Here is a 26,363-nt window from a genome sequence, read left to right as displayed (position 1 = left end):
CTTGAGAGTGTTTACCTACCATTGGGACTATGTGACCAAAAGTATGCTACCTGCTTCCAGACCAGGAGATCCCAAAGATAGGAGACCTGTTGGAGTGACATGTTACAACTGAATGGAGAGTAGCACAGCCATGAAGCAGAGGCATGACCATGGTGAGGTTGTTGCCACCTCTCACCCCAAACAAACTTCATCTCTAGTCCATCTGTATGTGTCACATGAATGCCCACCATGGAGCATCCACAGCAGAGGGGGACCAGTTCCCAGGATGATTTGACCAGCCTCTTTCCTGGGTCACCCCGGTATTTATACAATGGGCCTATGAATAGGGTAGCCACGGTGGCAGGGATTGAGCTGCCTCTCAACAAGGCAGATTCTATACTATGCAACCACCCCCTTCAGCTGCAGTGGCCAATGTGCAGCCAGTGGTATTGTACCTTTCCCCAAGAAGACCAGGCAGCCACTTGATGGCAAGTTGATATCCACAAACCCAGATATATATCCTGGGTTTGGGTTTGTCTTCCTGCCTGCAGGGCCCTGCCAAGCATTACTCTGGTTTATCATTATGGGACTTCCCATAATATCACCTGGCACCAGGGACCCACTTTAGAGTGAAAGAGATATGACAAAGGGGACAATACCACAAGATCCACTGGTTCTGCCATTCATCACACACCCAGTACCTGGTAGATAGAATGTAATGATAGAAGGCTAAGGCTCCAACCTGGAGATAACATTTTGCAGGTTTGGGATGCTATGCTATGAGGTGCAATCCACAGGCCGTTTCTTTAGTAAGGCAATCCTGCCATATGAATGGCTCTTGAGGACTCACAGATCTTACTTGGATAAAAAAAATAAAAAGATAGAGACAGACAATACAGTAATCTTGAAACAAAATCATTCAAAAGAGGAAATAGGATCTTTGGCTAATATAAAAATTACTGGTAGTGTTTTCTTTCTTTTATTCTTATGTTTCTGGTCTATATTCTAAAGCCAGCTAGCAAATGTTGGTGCAGTATATGCAGAAGCTGGCAGTAAATAAAATTATTAAATATAAAGTTGCAGTACTAGCTAGTGAGGCAATTAGATATCATTATAGCTTTGTATTTTTATTTCTGCTTCAGATTTAGTTTGACCTAGAAAAGATCATTTGAAGCATGAAATTTCTTTGGTTTTAGCCTTAGGAAACCGTTTCCTACTCTAGATTTTTTTAACCATTAAATGAACACCTATAGTGTTTCTTCTTTTTTTTTTCTTTCTTTCTTTTTTTTTTTATTGTTTTATTACAATTGTCCTCTCCTATAGTGTTTCATACTGCATGGAATATCAGTTTATAACAGACCATAATTAGTATAGAATCTAATTCTCAAAAGAATATAATTTTCCGTATCTTAATGATTCTTTACCAAAAACTGACAATTGTTTGGTCTTCTGTTAACTCAGTTTCTAAGCCCCTTGCTGGAAGACTCCTGTCTTATTTCTTATTGTGGATACCACAGAGCATTATACAGCAGGTATTCAACCCACCAGTCACCCAGTAATAGCACTAACCACAACTTGTACATATATTATTATCTATTTGTTTACTTTTGGGGGTCTCCTTCCACTAAGATATTAGCTCCTTGAGGAGAGGGACTTTATATTGTTCACCCCTGTCTTCACATAGTAGATGCTCAATAAATAAGTGTTGACTGTAAAACTAAAAAGAAGAAGAAGAACAATACATGATGATAGTGGCAGAATTGGGCCTGTTTCCATTTGCCTATTTCAAAATATGTTTAATGATCACTTAAGGGCACAAAAAATGTGAGCAAAATTTGATATGAAATCTTGACAATGTAGAAATAATTGAGATGTTTCACCAAGCACCACCCAATTTTGTCATCCTTCATGAGAGGCTTTTATAGTTTTAAGACCACAAGGACAACTTAAAATCCTCAAAGGCTGTAACAATTAAAACTTTGTAACAATTAAAACTATTTTAGCAATTCTCAGACTGAGCCTATTGGTTAAGGAAGCCCCTTGCATCATTTTGTTATTATCTTAATTTTGCTATCACGTATTACTAGCAAATTCTTCTACGTGGACTTCAGCACCTACATTTCTTGTCAGTTTCAGAACTCTTGTGTATGCAAAGTCCTCAAAATAGTCAAATGTCTCCAATCAATTTTACAGCAAAGCAGAGCCCTGTGGTTTTCTACAAACTTGCTATTGCATACTTTATTTTTTAAAACTGTAAATAAAGCTGGGTCTACACAGGAATATGGTGTTTCAACAGTGTTACTCCAACCATATGGCTACCATTGCCACCCAGCACAATGATACAGCTGTGTTTACCACCAGGGTGTCCCTGGCCATGGGTTGTGTCTGTAGGTGGTCTGGAAGAGAACAGGGAAATCACGAAAGTCACTCACTGCCAGAGAGTTATGACAGATATGGAACCTAGAGAGAGGGAACTTGGTCAGAACATAAAAACGACTCATCTTAGTGACCAGGGAGTCTCCCCTCCCTGTCTAGGCTGCCCTGCTGCTGCAGAGAGGGCAAGGAAAACCTAATTCTTGGTTTTCTGTAAATAGGAATTTAGACTTATTTATCTTCTAAATGAAGAAGTTATAACTGAATGTAAGATAGCATTTTAACTTATTTTAAACTGCTAGGTGTTGGGTTTTTTTGTATGTGTTTGTGTTTTCTTTCAAAACTTTTCACTTGAAGGTCTTATATACCTCAGTGGGAAAAAGGCCAGTTTGCAATTTATCATTAGTGTCTGCAATCATAGAAAAGACATAGGAAATACTACCATATTTCAAGTTTATTTCATTCATGTGATATTTCCCCCTGATAGATGGGGGCTTAGGGCAGCAGACTGGCTGGCTTGTCATATTATACATCTGCAGTCAAGGAATGTCACCCCATTTGGAGCAGAAGCACCTGTTAGACTTTCACTTGGGCAGAGCACATGTTTCTGGCCTCTTGTCTTTTGTATAGTATTTGAGTCCCATTATGAAGGCTTCCAACTTCCTTGAGTTTCAGAAATGCCTTGCATACAATTTGTCTGCCTGGTTTCATACCTCATTTCTTTTTGTTCTAACATGACACTTTTTATCTGACTCCTTTCATTGTTTGACTAACACCTTGGTTTCTCACAAACCCAATAAAATATTTTAAACTCCCTAAAGGCAGTTTTCTCATTCTCTATTTTCAGTAGATTACACCTAAGTGTTGACTCAGCTGTTCTCCCCTTGAAGGTATTGACTATAGTTCCCAAAGGCAAGTGAACGCATCAGTATGCAGGATGCCCACTCAGTGTGTCCACTGCAACTAGGGCCTGGCTGCTAATGACAGTGCATCCTGAAGGACAAATCCTGCCCAATTGCATGTAGTGGCCTCCTGTGAGCACATCTTCAACACAGCTCCTGGTATTCTACTACCATCGAGTGTCTTGGGCCAGTTCCCGGCAGGTAAGAACTCTCTTTGTATTTCCCATGGTACAAAGGAATGAGGAATACATGAAAAATTAAGAGCCAAAGATAATTTCTAGTTCACCCTATAGACAAAAGCCTGAAGCTTTGTTCTTGATGACTGAACACTTATAACAAAAGTGATAACTGTAGAGTGTAGCCTATTGATTTAAGTAAGAACTTATTTTCTCACCCATGGTGGAATTTGAGCATTGAAATACTAAAAATAAAGAACAAAAATATCCATGGACCCTGAAAAATCAAGAGTTGACTGTATTGTTGTTGGTTTAAATATAGATAGATAATTGATATATCTAGAGATATAGTGTGTCCTCACCTAGGTCATCAATAGGTTCTCAGAAGCTGTGACTTTTAAGCATAATAACATATCACAAAACCAATTTTTCCACAGGCTAATTGATATAAATGAGAGTTAAGTTCCTACAGTATATTTCTGGTCACAAAAATATCACTGAACTTCTAAGTAAAGACTCAATATCTAATTTTAAACAAATATATGTGAGCTATATATACATTTAAGATTAATAAAAACAAGTAAGATTATTATTTTCCAACCTGCTTATTCCAGAACAGGGTCGCAAGTGTCTGGACCCTGTCTCAGCAGCTGAAGGCACAGGCAGGACCCACTCTAGACAGGACACCCTTCCATTGCAGGGCCCATCACACATCTCACACTCACATAGACTGGGACAATGTAGACACATGCACAGCTCTGGGATGTGGTAGGAAACCAAAGTCCCCAGAGAAAACCCTCATAGATATAGAGAGGGAGTGTATACTCCACAGACAGTGACCCCAGCTGGAATCAATTTTTTTTTTCTCATCAACGTTATAAAGAAATGACATTGAATGAAACTACATTATTCAAGGACCTATTGTATAGATTAACTACACTGAGAGTTTAGTAGCCCACATTCTTGGCCAGGCCTGATATCAACCCTGATCAGATGCATTTTTTGACTGCTTGAGAATTCCAGTTATCGCATTTTTAAAAGAAGGTGGTCAGGAGGAAGAAACGCTAAAGTTACTTTAAATTCTAAAATTCCATGACCGCACTTTTCAACAAACAACTGTTCTTCAGTGAGTTTTGTCTGAACTATGGGGTCTTCCCTCTGGCAACTTATCTGTCTGACCATCTGCATTGAGCAGGACATATGGGTGGTGTTGGTAGTTTTTCCTAGTAACTGTATGACAGTGGTAGTGGATCATACTAATTTTTCTTGCTGTTCTATTAAAGGGATTTCTTTTCTCTTATTCTTTGAATTTTTTTCTCTTGTTCTTTGAATTTTTTTCTCTTGTTCTTTGAATTTGTTACATGGCAAGCCATTTTTAAAACAGAACTTCTTGGTTGCTTTATGTGACTTTGAGGCAGATTTTAGTCCTTTTCTATTTCCATAACTTTTTACTCCTTTGTCCTGGATCACTTTCACACCTCAGCCACCTACCCCATGAACTAATTGCTTTGCTTCTTAGTCCCCGACTAGGCTACTGTAGTAGAAAATCAAATTATAGCAGGTGAGCTGTGAAGTAAAGTAATAAAGAGGATAACAATGGTATTTACATGAGTTGCATTTTCAGCTTTGTGCTTTTATTGAATTCTTACTTTTCCATAAAGTAATTCCTTCTTAAAGTGGCCACACTCTTTTAGATCCTGAATGTGTGGGTCTGTGTTGTTTGCATTATTATGTCTTACATATATTTAACATAATGCATATTCATCCTACTAACAAATTAGAGGCTTAAATAAATGCACAGGCATAAATGATAGATTTTATTTTAGCATATGCATATTTCCTTTCTGATAAACAATAGCTTTTTAGGACTATAGACTTATAAGGATTCCTAACAATGTTTTATTTGAGAACAAATGCAGAAAATATCTGTATGTAATTATAACTTTATCCTAGAAATTTATATACATTTGCTGATTTCAAATTGTGAAAGAAAATTTCAGTGATTGCTGTTAGTCCTTTCACGTCATTTTGTGTTTTAGATATGTTTAATTTATAGTTCTTATTGCTGTTAAGTACTCTCCTGTTTGTAAGTATTTATTTGTTAAAACACATTTAGAAGAATATTTTTATTCTAAAGGAAAATCAGTTTTAAACCAAAATTTATAGCCCATATTTTCCTTGGTTTTAGTGCCGGAAAGGGGAAACAAACTGCATTGCCGTACCAGTCTTTGTCTCCCACCGCACCCATCGATTCTGACATGTTTTAAGAGAAATATTAGATAAGTTAATTCTCAAAGAATTTAGAATGTCCTACCTGAACTAAGTGAATCAGTTTCCCACATCAAACAGAGAGAAGAGCTTTATGCATTTCTAGTTGATCTTCTATATTACAGAATTTTCACATTGCTTTTCTTTCTTTGTTTACAACACAGTAGTTCTATCATTTAAAGATTTCTAAGTTCCAAACTCACTAAATTGTATACATTAAATATGTGCAATTTTTGTATATCAATTATAACTCAACAGAGCTATTAATAATTTTTTTAATATCTAGGAGATCTGTGTTTAACTGATCCTAGAGACAGTGAAAATCTAGAAAGCACTTTCAAAAAAGGTTTATTTTCTGTGCAAAACTAATTGCCTAGCTACTATTCAGAGATATCCTCTGTACATGTATATTGCAACAATTTAAGCTTGTTTTTCAAGCAACAAATAATGACACAATGCCTCTTGTACTCCAGACATTACTCTTTTTCTCTTCTTGTCCTCTCTTAGTTTCTATAAATTAAGCTAATCTGCCATAAGATAAAGACATTATAATTATTACCATTTTTGCAATATTTATTTTTCAAAAGCAAAATTAAAAATATATATTTTGGATCATGGAAGGTGATGAGAATAATGAAAAATCCTGTGTTGTACTTTTTAAAATATTTTATGCCAGGTCTTATTTGATAAATATTTACAATTAGAGCTAATAAAAACTGACTGCCTAAGAGAATTTAACAAAGAAGAAAGTAACAGCTGAAACTCTGAAAAAGCTGTCTTTCCTGCTTGTTTTTCAAGCATATGCTAACATAATTATATCAGCTAATTTTGAGTGGGACCAAATAAAGGACTGTTCTATTGCTTAGATTTATTGAATATATAATTATGTAAGCAGTATTTGGGGATAGAAATAATCCCAGCCACTAGGCTGTTGACACAACTTACCTTTTTATAAGGCAAGTATGAATAAACTATTAACCTTTAAATTTTTTAATGTACTTATTTAATGAACTTTATTGGAAGAAATATACATATTGTAGTTCACATTAGATCTATACATCCATATTTTTATAATCTGTATCAGAAATTTAGAAATATAGTCATTTGTAAGCTTCATGTAAAAATAAGTACTGAATTAAATACACATTTCCCCCTGGCTGGTTTGGCTCAGTCGATTGAGCGTCGGCCTGCGAGCTAAGTGTCGCTGGTTCGGTCTTCCAGTCAGGGCACATCAGAGAAGGAAAACTCTGACTCCAAAAAACCTCCGCTGCCTTGAGGCATACCTCTTCAGGGGAAAGGCTAAGGGAGTAAACCCCGACAGAAAATCCGGAGCCGGAGTCCCTAAGGCAGTTTGACGTTGTAGTCAACACCGGCAACTCCTGCGGCGCACCTGAAGCCAAGCTGTATTGACTCCGTCTTTCCCTTGGACCCTTCAGCTGCGAAGAGAGGGGGGGGTCTGCTGCATGGGCAACAGCAGACCCTCCATATCACCCTGCCCATGCTCTGTAGCTTCAGCTTCACTGGAGAGGACACTCCAGCGTCATCGCAAGATGTCGATTCAACACGGGAGGAGACACTGTCACTCCCGAGTCAGACTGCACAGCCATTCTCGGCGGTGCAGATAGACTCTTAAGAAGCTACACCATCGTCTCTCGAGACGGACGGCTGCCGACGAAATACACATTATTACTACTATTTTTGAAAAATGACAATAAAAAATTATTCAAATATGTTTTAACACAATATGCCCATCCTCACTAGAAGTCTAATAACTACATGTTAAAGTTTTAAATTACCAAAAATGGTATACATTTCATGACCTTTAATGAACCTAAATAACCAATTTTAAATATTGACTTTTCATATAAAATATAATTATAGAATGCATGTAGTTCTGTCACAGGATCAAAGCTTTATACTTTATCCAAGAGATTTTGTATTGTCTAAGCATACAAAGTAATAGAAACAGCAAATTAACTTTATAAACTTGACACCCCTTACATTTTTAAGTAGAAATTAGCATATTTTACATTGTGGAAGTATTTTAATGAATTATTCTTCCAAGAAGCCTGACTAAGCAGCAGCTTATTTAAATATTAAATAACAAAATACAATACATATAAAAATTCATAATTGATATATAAAATTATGCTCTTTTTAAACATATCTGTAATAATTATTCATAAAATTAATGCTAATGATATTTACAATTAATTTTCTTCAACTGCTGAGAAACAAAGACAAAAATAAACCTTATTTAATATATAATATCTATGGGAGTCTGAGCTGTTAAAATCTCCATTTAGTTTTGGTTCCCGGCACACCCCAAGTTCTTTTCAGGCCATCATAAACATAATGCATGCAGAAATCCTATTTGCCAGTGCAGGGAGTGCCCATGCTCCAGGGGCGATCAGAAGATGGTGGCCACCAGAACATTCCAGAAGACTGAGAATATTAGTTCTTTTCTTTTTTTTATAGTAACAAGCAACTTCAATAACTTATTATTTTAGCTTTCAGTCTTATTTAAGCTAAAGGCAGTGGCATATTAAGGTAGGTTCCCAAAAACTGTACAAAAATGTCCCCTATTCAAGGGGCCTCCCTCTTTGTCTCTGGACAAGTCTTGCCTAATGGGTAGTCCAAAGCCTTGCTGTGGTTAGGCCACCAGTAGACACCATGGGTCAGTGCCCACTACTTCCTGCCACATGTACACGTGCACGCGCGTGAGCACACACACACACTCATAAGACAAGGTCGAAAAGGGGATTTGGAAGTAGTAACTACTGAAAAGAGTTGCAGTGGGTGAGTGAAGATGGTCCTACTGTAAAAAACATTCCAGATGGTGGGTGTGAGGAAGAGGAGGGGTATGGCTGTGGGGGCTCGGGACTTTTGAATGTTTAGATTCCATTTTGTTTTAGCCCCGTTTTAACCCAACTTGCATCATCCTGTCTCATCAATCACATTTTAAATATTTATTTTCCCCACATTTCTTTCATCTTTAATGTAAATTGAGGTCCTCGGCAGAATTCTATGTAAAAAGATTTCTTAGAGCAGCACTCTAATTTTTTAAAAATTCTCTGTTTTACCCATTTCTCTTTTGTGGCTGACCTACTCATCATAAGAAGATTGTATACTGGTATTTTGCTTTCAGCAGCTCTTAAGATCATTTGTGGCCTGTGCAACTGGAGAATTATGTTTGGGAGGGTTAGAGCTTCCTAGCCACAATGCCTCTTCTTTCTATATCTTGAAGTGAGTAGACAGCCTACACTGGCAAATCCCTAGGCCTCAAGATCTGTTAGGTACCTTGTTCTATTAGTTATATCACCTCTTTTTGCCTTTATTACAAGAAAGGGTTCAGAAGAACCAGCTTATATTCTTAAGAAAAAGAAATCAGGAAACTTATGCTTTTGATAAACTAATCCAAATCAGGTGAGTTGTCAGTCGTTTATAGTTGAATGTCAGATATAGAAACTCACTACCTCGCTCCAGTAATTGTTATCAAACATTGTATATAGATCCCAGTTTTCTGTCTAACTGTCTCTCTAAGTCATTAAGTTTCAAAAGAAAGCAAAAATGAGAAGATATTTCATACTTAACACAAGTGATTTTTGTTTTTTGCATACTGACTTGGCAACCTTGTCTCTCCTCAGCTTGCTCTGTAGATAATGGCTAATTATGTTATATAAATCTTCCAACCCAGACTTTGTACTTTTATTATAAATAGTGTTGAAATTTTAGGAATTTATTTCTTTTGGGCAGTGCTTAAATACAGCTGTGACTTATATCTATGCACAAGTTGGAAAATATACTCTGGAACTACACATCTGAAAGGAAATGGCAGCTCTCCGAATACACAGGAAAGGGTAAGTCCAAAGAGGTAGTTTTGTTCTTGTTTATCCTGTGAATCACATTTCTACTTTAAAATATTTTCATTACCATTTGACATCCAGGGAAGAAGTCATAATCCATACTAAAATGTATTATTAATGCTAGGAAAGTGGAAATGATAGTGGGAAATATCAGAAATATGTCATTTTAATTTTTTAGACTTTGTAAAACTTGTTCAGAATTAACACAAAAGGTAATCTTTCAAATGGATTATAAACCAGCTGACATTTATTTTCTTAAGATATAATTTAAAATAATAAGACAGATATGTGAAGAAGCTCACTACTAGGAAAAAAAGGATATGAATGTGAACAGTGTGATTTCATTTTAATGTTTTATTTTTAAAAAGTTAAATCGAAAAAAGAACTACTGAGCAAAATATGCTTGAATTTACCAAGTTAATGAATGTCTGCTAGCTTGTTTTCTAAATTGTTCAGTATATATGTTGAAAAATAGTTTTACAATTTGTGAAGAGCTACATAAACATAAAGTATTACCATTATTATATGCACAGCACACCTTCAAGTACATAATCAGTACCATGTGAAAAACCATAATTATATTATTCAGCATACATCTATATATATCCAAAATAAGTGCTTCAGCTTATTGGCAATATTTACATAGCCCAAGCAGTTTTTTTTCCTCTTTCACATCTTTGATTTAAAAATAAAATGCATATGGAAAGAAATCCTATTTATGAATTATAGAAAGGCATTAATAAGATATGATTTGTGTCATTGTCATTTATGTCAATTTCTAAAATTTGACTCAGAATAGCTATTAATTGTATGATTAAAATCAACAGATGAAAATTTTTATTTCCCAAATCAGTTGCCCAAATTCAATAGGACAGGTTTTTCTTAAGATTTTATTTTCAGCTCACAGCCATGGCAACCTTCACTCCGTAGCAAAGCTCTTATCATTTTTCCATTTTGAGGTAAATTGATGTACAATTAGCGTAGCCATTGATTACACCAATGGCAGAAATGTGAATAAACCAAGAGAAGGTAGCTCTCAAGGCAAAAAAAAGATAAAGAAAAACAACCTAGACTGGAAGTGTATTTGCCCTTCAGCTGACACTCTTTCAGGAAGTTGAATTAAAGTAATTGTCTTTGGTAACTACTACTTAATATGTGTGTATATTTTCTACCATTCTAAATCTTCTTTTCAATATATTTCATGTAAAACGTATGAGATGTTAAAAATTCACTATCTACTCTTAGTTCAGAAATGAAATAAAAAGTCAGTTTTAAAGTGTATATTCTATGTCATGTGTATAAATTTAATGTTTGCTAAAATTGTGTTTTTACTCAAATTAATTGAATAGAGTCCTCTTTGAATGTTAGGCAACACAAACTTTACAGCAACGGTAGATTATTAGAACAACATGGTATAACATCTTGATAAAATTAAATATTTCACTGTTAGCCTTCATAATCCTACAGAAGAATGTGCATGCAAAGCATGGAGCTGTGATTTGTGTGAAATTCCAGTGCTACGGTATGGTGAAGCAAGCTCTTTTAAAATATATTAATCTGACAGAAAATTCAAGCCAGTACATTTTAGGAAGATTTACCAAATAATTTTTAATATTACCTCCTATTTGTCTTTTATAGTAACTGAGCACATCATCATGGTCTCTCCTTTTCAAAGGGGAAAGTAAGCCTATGTTTTTAGTTTTCTGAAAAAACAGGTACTTCTGATGGCTTACATATAGTTACAATTTGCAAAGACATTCAAATTCAAATCGGTGGTGCAGCATGCAGGCGCAGGCTAGCTTTTCTTCTCATTGTCATAGTTGAAATTGAAACTCTGCACTGCTGAGAAAATGCCGTGAAAATATAACCCACTGCATTCCGGGAAAATAAATAAGCAAGGCCACCCAAGTTTTCAATTAGTGCTCGTGTAGAGTGCAGGAAATGGCAAGAGATCCTTCCAAGGTGCCCTAGGCTGGGTTGTGGACACAGAGCAGTGACAGGAAGGTTGGAAAGAGGAACATAGGCACAACGTGAAGATGGCCAGTCTCCAAGGAAAACTGTATATTAATAGGCTAAAATTGATTGAAACAGACCTGTGGGTATTGTATCCTGACCAAGGTTACTGCTAAGCTTCAAGATTTGGGTGTTTAATTTTGAATAGCACTCAAAAGTTCAAATGGCATTACATATTTTATATCATAAGCTTGAACATTCTCAGTATCGTGCAATACAGGCTTTTAGCCACCAGAAACAGCAATATCCTGGACAGTTTGTGGAAACTATAAAATACTTTTGATTTAAAGGCCTAAGTAATAATTGTTTCCCGTTTGGTGGTTTTGCTTCTAAAATGCCATAGCCAGCGGGGGAGGGGAAGAGCCATTGGTGAGAAGGCAGAGAGGTATGTCGGTGTCTTCCTTCTCAAAGTGAGAGTCAATCCTCTCCTGAGTCAGCAAGAGGTGAAAGAATACAGATTTCCGAGAGAAGTAAAAAATTATGGTTTAGAAACTCCTTTCCTTGAACTATTTTTTTTTTTTTTTGAAATGCTCAAATCACTAGTTTGAAGGTAATATTTGAAAGTCAAAAAAGAAAAGATAGAAAAGAATGGATTCCTCAGGGGTCTTAAATACTCGGATTCCTGCTTTTACTTACTTGCTTTCTGTTTCACTTCTCAGCTTTTCACTACAGTATTTGGAGTTTCAGAGCTCATCATGTTAAACTTAGGGAAAAAAGGGTTTGTTTTTTAGTGGCACGATGTTGCTTGAGCTTACAAAACAGATACCATTATTTGGGTGCATTTTATCTGTGCTGTGGGTCTAATTATTTTTCATTTTCAACTACACTAAATTCTTTAATCAGCTTCACACTGCATTGATAAAAAGGAAAGCTGTACTTTTGATTTATTTGTACAACCAAGGAGTGAAATAATCAAGGAGCTCCTATGGACTACAATTGTTAAAAGAAGAAATAAAACACGCAAATGATCTGGCCAAGCTACAGTTATGCGGGCAGGAAGAGTGACGTGGGTAAATAGAAGACAAATATCCATCACTCCAGCTAAAGATTAAATATGCAATTCAAATTACATTTTGTAATTATTTAAATAACAGTGCTTTGTATTTTGGGTAACTATAGGAGAGCTCTTTAAAAAAAACGAGAGGGCTTTTTCATCACTTCATGAAAATAGAGTAAGTGGGAACAAAAGTCCTGTCTGTCTGTTTCTTCTTAGCTGATTTCTTCTAGTTGAGACCATTTTCTTGGCAAATCAATTATTTTGTTAGGTTTGAAAGGCTATCATTTCCCTTCACAATAAAAGCAAGAATTTTTATACAATACTACAGCATTTCCTATCATTGAATTCTAACAGTTTGGGAGTGTGCTCTTTACCTAGTTTTCTAAACAAAATAAGGAACAGAAGAAAAAAGCAAACTGCTTTCCATTCACAATAGACTCAAAATATATATATGTATTTAGATTTAGTAAGTGAAGCAGTTTTCAGCCACAGAGAAACTCAGAACTGTAGCCTGCTTTCAGTCACAGGGCTGCATAGAGAGGAACTGCCCAGGAGCTGGGGCTTCCAGCCTTGGTTTTCGGCTCGTGCTCCTGCGTGCCTTCTTGTGCCGTTTTCATTTCTTCTCTTTCCTTGTCTCCCTTCACCACCGCATCTGAGGCTCCAGTGCTCTCCACGGTCCAGCCAAGGAACCTGCCTCCAGAAAATTACCTAATAAACTTGCACTGAAGTTTGTTATTCATAGGGTTTAACTTATATTCATTCAATACATGTTTTCAAGCACCATATTTGGTGAGGACTCTGAGAACTATAGAAATGATACTGGCACTTGTACTTGGAGAAGATACCAAACAAACAACCCTAATGCAGGTGTTAGGCTTTGTGTCAGTTAGAAGCGACCTAGATACTGTGTAGACTAAATTTCTGATTTTATAGATAAAAGAACCAGACAATTGACATGATTATATTTTTATTAAAACTCAATAAGAATCTGCTGGTACAGTGTTTTTCTGGATTATTTCCATATCTAAACCTTTCTCACATGTTGTATAAGTGAAACTATTGTTTAGAATATTTACTGCCTCTCCTACAGGCTTTTCCCTCTGAGGGTATTATACACCCACATCCCATTGATATCAGTCTTAGCCATAGACTTTTTTTGACTGTGGAACAGGAGAAGAGACCTGTGCTTGAAAAGCCATCACATGATCTGTGACCTTCTTTATCCTCTTCTATGATATCTGCATTGTTCCTGGCAAGGGCCGCTTCTTCAGCCTCAGTCCTGGTTTCAGAAAGAATTAATGGAGCAGAGCACAGCCAAGATGGATGTTATTACTGAGAGATGATAAAGATTGAGAGAGAAACCTGTCGTAAACCCTAAGATTTCAGAGTTGTTTGTTATTGCAACAAAACACACCCTCAGCCAAAACAGAGATTACGTGGTCTGAGGACCCATTTCATTCTGTGCAATTCAACCTTAATCAGGGTCATTAGATACATCATGATCCTTTGTTTTTTTTTAAAGTAAGATCCAAAAGTGGAGGGTAGACACCCATGTACTCTGCTGCATGGCTTCATGGGACAATTTCAGCTCTGTGGAGACCAGACCTAGTTGGAGAACAGTGCACCCAGAAAGCTGTGGGTCCTGCTCCCCAGTGCTTGCCTGGTCCATGTACACCCAGGTACTTACATTTGACTGACTTCTTCAGAGGTTCCATGAGAGGAAGAGATTCTCTGGAAAAAAAAAATGAGGAAGGTAAGCTTTTTCTCTTCATTAACTTCAGGTGGCCTTGACCTGAACCATGTGTTCTTGAAAGCAAAAATCAGAAAAAATCCCCATGATATAGGTCTAAAAGCAATCTGTTTATAAGACGGTAATAAAGTGGGCACAGAGCATATTCAGCTTAGGGTATCAAGAAAGCTTTCGTGGAGGAGGCAGCTTTTCTACTGCACTTTTGAAGAATGAATAAGTGAACGTTCAGAGACAGCAAAAACCATTTGCCTCACAGGTTCATTCTGATAGATGCATTACCATTGTCAGGGTAGCCCTGCTCTGAGAAATCGCCCAGAGACTGCTGTGGGAACAGATAACTGGTTTATTGAGGAAACAAAGGAAGGGGAAAGGCAATTCCCCGGACTGACTCAACGGCCCGTAGGAGAAAGGGAAATGGCGGCGGAGGGGGTGGGGGTAGCTCCCTGTCCTCGTGGGCCCGTAGGAGCAAGGGAATAAGGGAAAAGTAGCTCCTGGTCCTCCTCGTGGGCCCGTAGGAATCGCCCCCGACACTTCTGCAGGCACTTTTTTTTATACACCTTTCGGTAAGGGGGAGTTTGCTTATTGACATATTTAGTAGGTCATTTACATCTCATTGCTTTCCCCCTCCCACACCAGCTTAGTTAACATATCGGGCTCAGCCATTAGCATTTCCTCTGGGAAAGTTTCAGTCCATCAACATATCTTTTGGGAAATGCTAAGTCCAAGGCCAGGTTGATTACCAAAGTCCAAAGTCCAGGTGTCCATGATCTGACAACCATAGGAAGGCCTGAAATGTTTCAGAAAATATGTTGCCTCTTCCAGAACAAATATTTAACTCAAAAAATTAACATTTACTAAATTAGGACAACAGTTTTTTTTTTTTGTTTGTTTTTTTAAAGTATATTTTATTGATTATATTGTTACAATAGTTCCAAATTTTTCCCCTTTGCTCCCCTCCGCCCAGCACCCCCCTTCCCCAACAATCCCCTCTCCAAGTCCATGCCCATGGGTTGTACATACAAGCTCTCCTGCCTCACCCTTTCATATATTCTTCTTTTTTAAAAAAAATAATTAATTAATTAGTTAAATATTTTAACAATAAAAAATAACAATCTCTCTCTCTCAGACTTAAGACCCTTTACAATCTTATAAAGGACAATGGACGAAGGTCTCGAGCTCCTCTAGCTGCTTCAAGCTGGACATGGTCATCGTCCTGCCTACCCGTGGGTCAAGAAATCCCTAATAAGAGTGGGGGCGTGGAGGGAAGGGTGGCCTTCCCACAAGGGGAAGGATCGGGCAGACTCCAGGTTGGTTGGCTGTCTCTAGGACAACAGTTTTATTTGTTTTTGTTTTTGTTTAAATGGCAGAAGATTTTCTGAAATTTGATCTCTTACAGCATTTTGCTTAGTTTGATTTATCTGCTTTCATTTGCGTTCTTTACCCTGAGCTACTCAAGGGCAAGGGGAGTGTTTTGCTGAGCTATTACCCTGAAACCCACTACACAGTTCTTGATACAAATGAACAAATCACAAATACTTGAGGAATAAATAAACAAATTTAGTAGACCATTCTAATTTATACTTATATGTAGAAAATATGCACACTTTATGAATTGAATGAACTCTATACCTGTCTTTAACATTTAGAAAAAAATCAGAATCATTGTCAAGAATTATCCAACATTTATAATGACTTTCCCTGAACAACAAGCCAAATGTCTTCTTTTCTTGAAGATCATAATGCACAGCGATGCCATGACTCTCCCTATTTTATATGTAACCATGTTTGCCATTATGAATTCTTCTGTGACTACAATTTTTAAAAAGTGGAAACAAGAAATGTCTAATTGTCCCTTGAAATTGATTTATAAACCACAGCTTTATTTTAGCTCAACGTTTTACTTATTTATTATGTTCCTTTATTTTTATTAATTATTTTTATTGTACTTTTTCATTACCACTTATTCCCCTTATACCCTCTTCCACCTCCTCCCCCACCCCCACCCCCAGCAATTATCACACTGTTGTCCATGTCCATGAGTTCTTTCTCTTTTTTTTCTCTTTTGCTTGATCCCTCCACTTTCCCAGCCAGTCCTCTCCCCAACACCCAGAGCTGTCAGCCTGCTCTCTGATTCTGTCTTTATTTTGCTTGTTAGTTCAGTTTGGTCATTAAAATCATATGGTACTTCCCTTTCTCTGACTGGCTTATTTCACTTAGCATAATGTTCACCAGTTTCATCCATGTTGTTGCAAAGGGTAAATTTTTCTTTTTCACAGTTGAGTAGTATTCCGTTGTGTAAATGTACCATAGCTGTTTTATCCACTCATTTACTGATGGACACTTGGGCTACTTCCAAATCTTGGCTATTATAAATAACAATACAGTGAACATAAGGGTGCCTATATTCTTTTGAATTAGTGGTTTTGGTTTCTTCAGATAAATTATCAGTAGTGGAGTTGCTGGGTTATAAAACAGTTCAATTTTTAATTTTTTTTTAGTTTTAAGTTTAAAATGATATTCACAACCATCTGAATTTCTGGTCCTGCCTCAGCTCATGCTAGGGTCTGTGTACATTTCTGAATCATAGAGCTATGATCGTTAGACCAAGGAGCTCTGGCTGGTGTGGCTCAGCTGGTCAGGCATAGTCCCACAAAGCAAAAGGTTGCCGGTTCAATTCAGTCAGGGCACATGGGTTGCGGGCCTGGTCCCCAGTTGGGCGCACGTGCGAGAGGCAACCAATCAATGTTTCCCTCACACATCGATGTTTCTCTCCCTGTCTTTCTCCTTCCCTCACCCTCTCTCTGAAAAATCTTAAAAAGAAAAAAAAGAAAGAAAAAATACCAGGGAAAGCTATCCATTGGAAGGGTGTGCTCTTCTGAGAGACTCTTTCTGCTGGCCAATATGCAGCTGGTGGAAATTACCAGGGTCACGGTAACATGAAAAAAACTACAACAGCTATGATGCCATGACTGTCTAGTCTAATATAGATTTTTAAGAGGTGACATTTGTAAGCATAAAATGGCCTAGAATGACTTATATAAGCAAAATAAGTAGCCACTGTATAAATGTCTATTGTTGCTCTTGTCTTTGGAGGCAATGTAGATAAATACGTGCTCCGGCAAGTGAACCACTCACTGTGAGCTTCAGTTTTCTAATATGCTTAATGGAAATAATATTTTCTATATCCCAGCATTGTGAAGCCTGGCACAAAACAGAGGCTACTTAAGTATTTATTTCCTTTTCTTTGCCTATCATAAATAAGTATTTATCAGGTACAATGATATGATAAATTATTAATGGTTTCATTATTGCAGTATTTGGTAAATACAAAAATGTATCAAGTCACTTCTGTGTGCAAGGCACTTGGCTCAGTGCTAATTGTACACCGGTACAGTGCTCACTGAGGGTTTTATTTTTTCCCTCTGCCTTTAAATCTCCTCCCTCCCATCATCCTTTCACTGAAATACAAACTCAAGCCATAGTCTATTTAGAGGTTGTGGCACATGGCCATCTTCAATATAGCAGTCCACTCTGAATTTAAATTTGTCACCATTTTCCTTAGAGGGAATGGGAGAGAAAATAAATTTAATTTAGTATAAAATAATAAACATTTCTTCATGCTGGAAACATCTGTGGTGTTTTAAGAGCTGTTATCATTAATCAGTCAAGCATGTTTACCCAGACCCCTGATTGCTTAGGAAACTGAACCGCATACCCTCAGCCTTTCAATGAGAGATGGCCACCAAAATCTGAGACAAAGGGTACATGTTCCCAGTAATCATTATGTGTCTTGACTGGCTCATGAATGTGGCCTCTTTCATGGCTAAGAGGTGACATAAACCAGTAGTTCAGAATATTGTAAAGCACTACTTGTACTATTGTTACTTTGTGGCTCTTGATTTTTGGCCAAAGTATTTTCTTGTGATTCTGCTTTTTAATAGTTACTCCCCTAATTTTGAGATGCAGGCATCTTCTGCATGAATTCTCTTTATCCTAGATGTAAAATAGCCATAGTAAGTATTATCATTAGGTAATTTTTACCACAGAAAATGAAGCATGGCATTTGACTGGGGGAGAGAGAGTTTTCAGGACTGAACAAGGTACAGCTGACTTGCAGTGTCCATAGTCTAAACTCAGAATGAGTGTGGGTCTGGGGTTGGGGGAGTGCTAGAGAATGGGAACGTGTTTCATGAGCGAGTGTGCTCCTTCCGTGTGCAAAAGACACTTTCCTAATAAACTGTAGCAAAAGGGAAGCCCAATACCAAAGATATAAATCCTTAAAATTAAGCAGGTTTTCTGTTTAGAACAGAATGTGACCTCCAATAAACATATATGTGTTAGTTAAGTATTATTATCATTACTATTAGTGAATTAAGCAACTATATGGGTTTGGTGTTATTTACTGTAATGGAGAAGACTGGGGAAGGTTTTGAGAAAAAATATTAGTATTTTTGGAAGTATTAAGTCTAAGATATTCATTAAATTTCTGAGCAGAGGTGTCAGAACTAGACAGAAGAATCTTACGTTGCTGAGGAAAGGTCCGAGCTAAAGATTAGATTTGATCTTTAATCAAGGGTCTTGAATGAGATAATGAACATGGAGAGGGTGGAACATGGAAAGGAGGAAGAGCCAGGAGGAGTAAGAAGGAGCCAATGGTGTTGGAGGAAAATAAGAATGCATTTTCTAATGAAAGTAGTGCTCTAATAAATGTGTGGTCAGCTACACAGTTTCTTACTGAAATGTCAAGTTGACTGGGTTTTGAAGCTTGACCATGGAATGTGGTAAATGAAGGTAGCTGGCAACTTGGATAGGAGGAGCTTCAGTGTAATGGTGAGGTCAGAGCCCACATGCAGTGAGCGCAGAGAAGAGGGAGGTGAGGAACTGCAGACAGCCTGGCAAAAGACAGTATCCAGGCACAGGCTCCAGACCCTTCACATCCATCTTGCCTCAGTCCAGGCAAACTTGAGCTCTTCAAACTTTTAACCTTTAGGATGGCACCTCTATAAGGACCGTGGTGTTCTTAGTTCCTTCCCAATCTTTTCAAGAAAGATTAAGACGCCTCCATGATGATTCTGTTGTTTAAAACTAGTGAAGCCGACTAACACATTCATCTAAATAATACACTAATTGGCACAAATAAATTTTGGGTGGAAGCTAAGGGATTATGTGTCCTAAAACCAATCTACAAATTATGGTCTTCAAGTAATGAGAAGTTTTCCTGCTCTCTAGAGTGACTATAATGTGCTTAATATGCAAAATAAATAAGATGTCTATAATTGCAACTAAAGACGATTAAACAGATCTTATAATTTGGAAGTCATCTTTGAGGCCTCTTAGCCTAAACAGGTCTTCTTTCCTGTTAGACTGAATTGTGTTCCCCACAAATTTATATGCTGAAGCCATAACTCCAACTATGACTATATTTGCAGATAGGGCCTTTAAGAGAATAATTAAGGTTAAAGTGGTCATAAGGGTGGTGCCCTAATCTGATAGAACTGGTGTTCCCCAGGCACTGCCACCGCCACTGGTCAGGTGCCTTCCAGGGCCCACCTGTCCCACAAAGCACTGGCCCACACATCTGCAAGATGGGTCCTAGAGCAAGTGTGTCTCTCCTTTCCCTCCATTTATATAAGCTGCCCCACCACCACTACCACCACGGCTGGGCCAGGTACTCAAACTTCCCGGCTTCAGGAGGGTCCAGCACGCCCAACCGATCCCATCTTTTCCCAGGCTTACCTAACGGTTCTTAGCCAGAGGGAATGGGTAGGAGGGCTTTTCCCTGAGTCAATCACCCTAGCTAGCCTTGTGCTCAGCACAATGACTTCTTCCAGCGGCTTCCTCCCCGGAGGTGGCGGTGGGGTCTGTCCTCTCTTGCCAACTAACATGGTTACCCAGGCAAGGCAGTGCTGCCCCTAAGGCCCATCCTGTCCACTCTCTCCACTCCCACTGGCACTCTTGCAATGGCCAGGCTACCAGCACTGGCCAGGTTTGGGTATCAGGACCACTGGGTTTGGTCAGATGAAAATAGTTGGCGCTTTTGATAAACGCCAGTTTTGCTGAGTCATGGGGATGGAAACTTCTTGAAAACAGGTATTTGAGAATGTGAGATGAGAATCTGGATAAGTTTTGCTGGAAAAAGAAATAGACAAATGGGGTTGGGGTAGGTAAAGGGGATGTGGGATAAAGGGAGATGTCACTTATCAAGAGCAAGAATAAGGCTTATTTGTATGCTTTTGGGAATGGTGTGTCAGAAGGATGGGACTATTTGAAGGGTTTCCAAATAGGTTGAACTACAAGGGAGTTAGAAAATAAATAATAAAGCTGAAAAGCTAAATTTGAAGAATTGTTTTCTCCTAATTTGAATATTTGTTCTTGTGAAGAGTTTGTTGAAACAGTTAAATATGTTTTAAAATTTGCAAAGGTATGTTTTTCTAAGTCTGTAGAAAATCCTATTTTTTGTAGAACAGAGAATTCATAATTAAAGAATTAGCCTTTGTCTTTTTGTGTTTTGAGTATCAAAACAGTCTTTAATAGTGACATATATAAATGGCATATTGAATACTATTATTATTAACATTAAAATTGTAATTTTTAAGGAATAATCTAAAGAATTTAATTACTATTCAAATGCACACTAGAGATTTACAACAAACCAAAATCCTCTCACTATAGTTCTAGCAGATTAAGAAAAGGGTACTTTTTTTTAAGGGGGGCCATTCAACTTGAAAATTCACATTCAATTCTATTGTACAGGCATTTGTAATGCCCTTTCCAGTGCTATCCAGCTTCAAGGCAACCACCACTAGAGGGAGTATAAAAGGCCTTTGACTGGATGGTTAAGGAACCTCTGAAACACACTCTTCTAGAATGAAATGCAGAACGAGATTTAAACAGCTTTTGCATCATATCAGTTATTGCTCACTCATTGATACCTATCTCCTAAGTAGCAGATTTAATAGTACTGTTCAAAAAGTTAAAGTTAGAGAATTGAAGTTTTCTTCTTACTTTAATGCTTCTCTTGTAAAAGCATGTCTGCCTAAAAAATCAAAATACAATATGAAATAATGACATATCCTAAAGTAATCCTCCTTTTGTATTTTGCACTTAACCAGCCTTAGTGAGAAATAAAAACATAGGTTTTAACTGCTATTTCTTTGTGGAATTAAAGCCAAGGAGATTCCCTTCACTTTTTTATCACTTTGTTCCCTGAGTTTAAACATTCAATAAATTCCCAGCCAAAAGTATCCATTTTGATACTTTTTTGTGGTTCTTTATTATCATTTGTAGAATTACTGTGGTTGTGTTAACCTCTGTCTGCCATTTCCAGACCTTTGTGGTTTCCTCTACAGCTGTGGGTATTTCTTATGTGAAACCACAGGTCAGTACAGAGCCACAGAACTGACAATTACAGTTTTAGCCACTGTCCTGTGGGGTTTTCAGAGCCACAACTGATTCCATGCTTTAAATCCAGATCCTTAAATTACTTACCATCTGATACCTGAAATAATCATGGTTTCTCCAGGGGTCTTGGGTCAGCCTTTCTCAATTTTATTGAAAGTGTGTGTTCCCATCTTTAAATGGGGTTCTCACAAATACCCTCACTAGCTATGATATCTACAAGATAAGGATTTGGTGTTTCCTGTCTGTTCTTGCACCTATCCCCACCACCTAGTATGTTGCCTTGGTAGCATGGCTCTACCTTTCCTTAGGGACTCATTTTGAACAGTAGGCCTCAAACCAGCACCTTCCAAAGTGCTAGACAAAAGGAAGATTGCTGGGCCCCACCTCTAGAGCTTGTGATTAAGTAGGTAAGGGAGGGGGCATTAAAGGAAAACTACTCATGACACTTGTTAAAAACAGTAAGGAAGACTTTATATAGAGGGGCTACTTCAACAGGGTTTTGTAGTGGGGGAGAAAGATTGTGCTCAACTCTGAATACAAAAAAAAAAAAAAAGTGGGGATTTATAGCCAAGGAGCAGAGTTGGGGCAGGGGACTCAGTAGATGGAAAATTACTAGGAGGAAACATCAAGGGTAAAGGATTCCGGATCAGCTGACCTGACAGGATTCTTGCCACAGTAATCAGACTTCACCAGAGGTGCTGGGGATGACGACATTGATTAGATAGCAAGAGTGATCAGATATTGAAGGTGAGGGGAGTCTGGCTAAATCAAGTTAGCAGGATTCTTGCTAAAATTGGACAATGCAGAGAAGAACATGTGTGGGGTGGATGGACATGGCCTTTTCCCCTTCCATGACTGAGGGCTGATCAGGAGGCTCCTGTCCAGAAGGAATGCGTATTGTTTTGGAAATGGATTGTAACTTTCTCCTTATCCCTTTTTGCGAGTGGCTTTCTGTCCTATGACTTCTTCTTAACCTTTTCTCTACACTGGGGTAATGTAGTTTAGAGTCACATGTAGGACACATGCCTCCTTTGTCGGGGACCCCTTAAAACAAATTTGGACATGAGGGAGGGGTACAATCTCTTTTGCAGTGACCCACTGCCATTGATGTACTCCCCTGTAATGTGAGTAGTAAATGGCAGGTCCACATCTGCTAGTCCACTGGGTGTTTTGTTTTGTTTTGTTTTCCAGAAAATCATGGACACTTAAGCAGCTCCACAGTTTGGAGCTCCCGCATTACAAACACAGAAGCTCATAAGTTAGGGCCTAGCTGAGAATAGAGTCCAGAAAAGCCTGACCAGAATTTGGTCAAGCAAAAAGAGTCTCTGTTGGGGGGTGAGGGGCATGCATTTGTATTCCTAACGTATTTCCAGATGATGCTGATGCTCTTGGTCTGGAAACAAGTTTTGAGACCAACACATTTTAGAACTTCATGAGTTCCTGCAGGAAAAAGAAAATACACTTTCAGGTTTCATAGTTCAATTCAGACTGCCAGAGTTTCCGTTGCTATTTCACTTTTTGACTAGTCTGCTCGGGGAATGAAAGCCTTTATTAGAGATATTGTTGAGCTTAGAGCTGAGTAAGGTATGTGATATCTATTAATACAATGGGACCCATGGGCATGGACAGAGGATGTCACATCATCCCTTGTGTTATAAATACTATGACTAAAATATGAAGTATTTGCTTCAAAGATATGGTCATAGGAAGTGTTAATTTCCCATTTACTTTTGTGAGATATGGGTTTTGTCTTGGCTTTGAAATAGCAAGCAGAGACTGCTAGAAGAATTAATCTTTGGTCTGCATAATTATGAATCTGTCTCTTGGCAGTAACCTGGGCTCTGCCTCTGAGTGAAGTCCACTTTCCCCACTCCCTTACTCAAGCCAGGCTCCTAGAGGCTGAGCCTGACTAGGATTCCACAAATGGCCTGGACTTTTTTCAACCTATTTGTCTGTTTCTTTAAAGGTACCTATATATAGAGCTTCTAAACGCATTCTTTTTAATATGTGTATGTGCTCCTTGCCATGTGTTAGGAGACATAAAAAAGGCACAGAACCAGCATGGTACTTCCTGGAGTCACAGTGTAACAGTGGGGATGGGACCCCTAAATTCCCCACAGCCCATGGTTTTGGTAAGGTACTTTGGCAGGCTGGTAGCTAGGGCTAGTAAAAGGGCAGATGATACTGTTTAAGATACTTTGCTTATCAATGACAAGGAGATAGCCAAGGTTTTCCTGAAGGAGAGAGCTGTGAGGAAAGGGGAAAGCCATAAGGAAGGGGGCCATATGGTTGGAAAGAAGGAAGAAGGGCCATGCCATCCGCCATGAAGTCTGGTGTGAAAGAAGAAGCCATGCAGTCTGAAAGGGTGTAGAAGGGAGTTGGCTATGAAGTCTGGTGTGTAAGAGAGAGCCATGATGTAGCAGCTATGTAGTTTATAGTGAAGGTGGTCCGCAGTGAAAAGGAAGAAGCAGCAAGTAGCTATGCAGTTCATAGGGATGCTTTGGCCTTGTGGCCTCGTTTAGTAATAAAGCAGGCATGCTGCTTCTTTGATTGTACCTGCTCTAGCTAACTCCGAAGCCACCAAAGACTCTGCCTTACAGACCTGGACTCTCTCTGGACATTGTAACTTGGGACATGTGGAGAGGACTCTCTTAGGACTTGTGCCTTTCCTGGACTTCACCATGATCCAGTGCAATATGACACATGCTTTTCTGGACTATTATATGGAGGCTGATGACAATGTATCCACCCCAGATCCTGAAGGAGAGAGCTGACAGATAAGGAATGGGGAACTACTGGGCATGGTTTTGGCTTATAGCATTTTGGCGAGCAAGGGAAGTGGTGGATCTTATGGGAAAACAGGGCTCACGGCACCCCCCAACACTAATTGTTGGGTCTTACACCAAGGTATCATGTGAATGAGCCCCACTTTACTCAGTTAGGCCCTACAACTCCATCCTAACCACCCACACCACTCTGGAGCACTCTGATTGTGCCTTCATGGTTGACAATTAGGCCATCTACGACATCTGTTGTAGAAACCTCGATAGTGAGCACCCAACCTACACTAATCTTAACTGCCTTAACAGCCAGATTGTGTCTTCCATCACTGCTTCCCTCAGGTTTGATGGAGCCCTGAATGTCGATCTGACCGAATTCCAGACCAGCCTGGTGCTCTATCCCCACATCCACTTCCCTCTGGCCACATATGCCCCATCATTTCTGCTGAGAAAGCCTACCATGAACAGCTTACGATAGCAGAGATCACCAATGCGCGCTTTGAGCCAGCAAACCAGATGGTGAAGTATGACCCTTGCCATGGTAAATACATGGCTTGCTGCCTGTTGTACTGTGGTGATGTGGTTCCCAAAGATGTCAATGCTGCCATTGCCACCATCAAGATGCTTGCAGCATCCATTTTGTGGACTGGTGCCCAACTGGCTTCAAAGTTGGCATTAATTACCAGCCTTCCACTCTGGTGCCTGGTGGAGACCTAGCCAAAGTACAGCGAGCTGTGTGCATGCTGAGCAACACCACAGCTATTGCTGAGACCTGGGCTAGCCTGGACCACAGGTTTGACCTGATGTATGCCAAGTGTGTCTTTGTCCACTGGTACGTGGGTGAGGGCATGGAGGAAGGAGAGTTTTCTGAGGCCCATGAGGACATGGCTGCCCTAGAGAAGGACTGATTATGAGAAAGTCAGAGCAGACAGTGTTGAGGGACAATATGAGGGTGAAGAGTATTAAACCTGTCTACTGTGGTGTTACACTCCAGTGTCTTGCTACTGTCTTATTTTTGTTCTGTGAAGTCCTTTGTGTCCCAGGTTTATCAATAAAGGTGATGTTTATATTTTAATGTAAAAAAAAAAAAAAAAAAAGAAACTCCAGTAGTTCTACTAGAGATTCTTGGTGGAATTAGGATGCTGTATGTGCCCTGTGCCACAGCACCAGCCCCCCTGGCCTTTGCTTCAGGGTGTCGGACAGTCTCTGTGTATGCATCCTCCCCCACCCTCACACCTGGCTGCTGCATCTCACAGTTCCTCTACCTTGGGGCTTTCTCCAAAGCAAAAGTTCTCCTTCAGTCAGCAGTTAGACACCTTGGAAATGAAAAAGGAATTAATGCCCATGGGAGCAACTCTTAGTTCTGTTATCCCAAGAAAATTCAATTTCGTTTGCCCACAGTGGCAACCAGCTCAATGATACTTTCTATGGCTTTCTTTCCTTCCCTCACTGCTCTCTCACTTATACTCAAGTTTATTATCAGGCTTTGCATTACAGGATATAGCAACACTAAGATACAGAATGCTCAATATCATTCAAATGCAAAATACCCAGAGTGCAAAATTCACACAACTTCAAGATGCACAATAGCACTTAAAGAATTGAGGGTGGCACTCTAATGATGTACTAGATATTCACTTCTTCCACAGGAAAAAAAAAAAAAACAATTGCTCTAAATTCTACAGAAGATTTTTTTATTTCTTCCTTTCTTCTTGAACATTCACATTTCAAACCCCTGCACTTTGTCTTTAGACCCCACCGCTCCACTAAAAATCCTAAACAGTAACTTCAGATTGGCCAAACCCAGTGGACAGCTTTGAATTCTTATTTCTATACATTTCTGTACTACCTTTGACAA

At 38.6% G+C, this 26,363-nt stretch overlaps 1 pseudogene; it reads left to right on the top strand.

Moving 5' to 3' along the window:
• Positions 1-228: 228 nt before the first annotated feature.
• Positions 229-25,471, top strand: LOC150015565 (tubulin alpha-1C chain-like; annotated as a pseudogene).
• The last annotated feature ends 892 nt before the right edge of the window (positions 25,472-26,363 follow it).

The sequence above is a fragment of the Furipterus horrens genome, unplaced genomic scaffold, assembly GCF_987537825.1.
Source record: "Furipterus horrens unplaced genomic scaffold, mFurHor1.1.pri manual_scaffold_3, whole genome shotgun sequence".
In the NCBI taxonomy this organism is placed as follows: domain Eukaryota; kingdom Metazoa; phylum Chordata; class Mammalia; order Chiroptera; family Furipteridae; genus Furipterus; species Furipterus horrens.
Note: the sequence above shows the minus strand (reverse complement) of the source record. Positions and strands in the feature narration are given on the sequence as shown.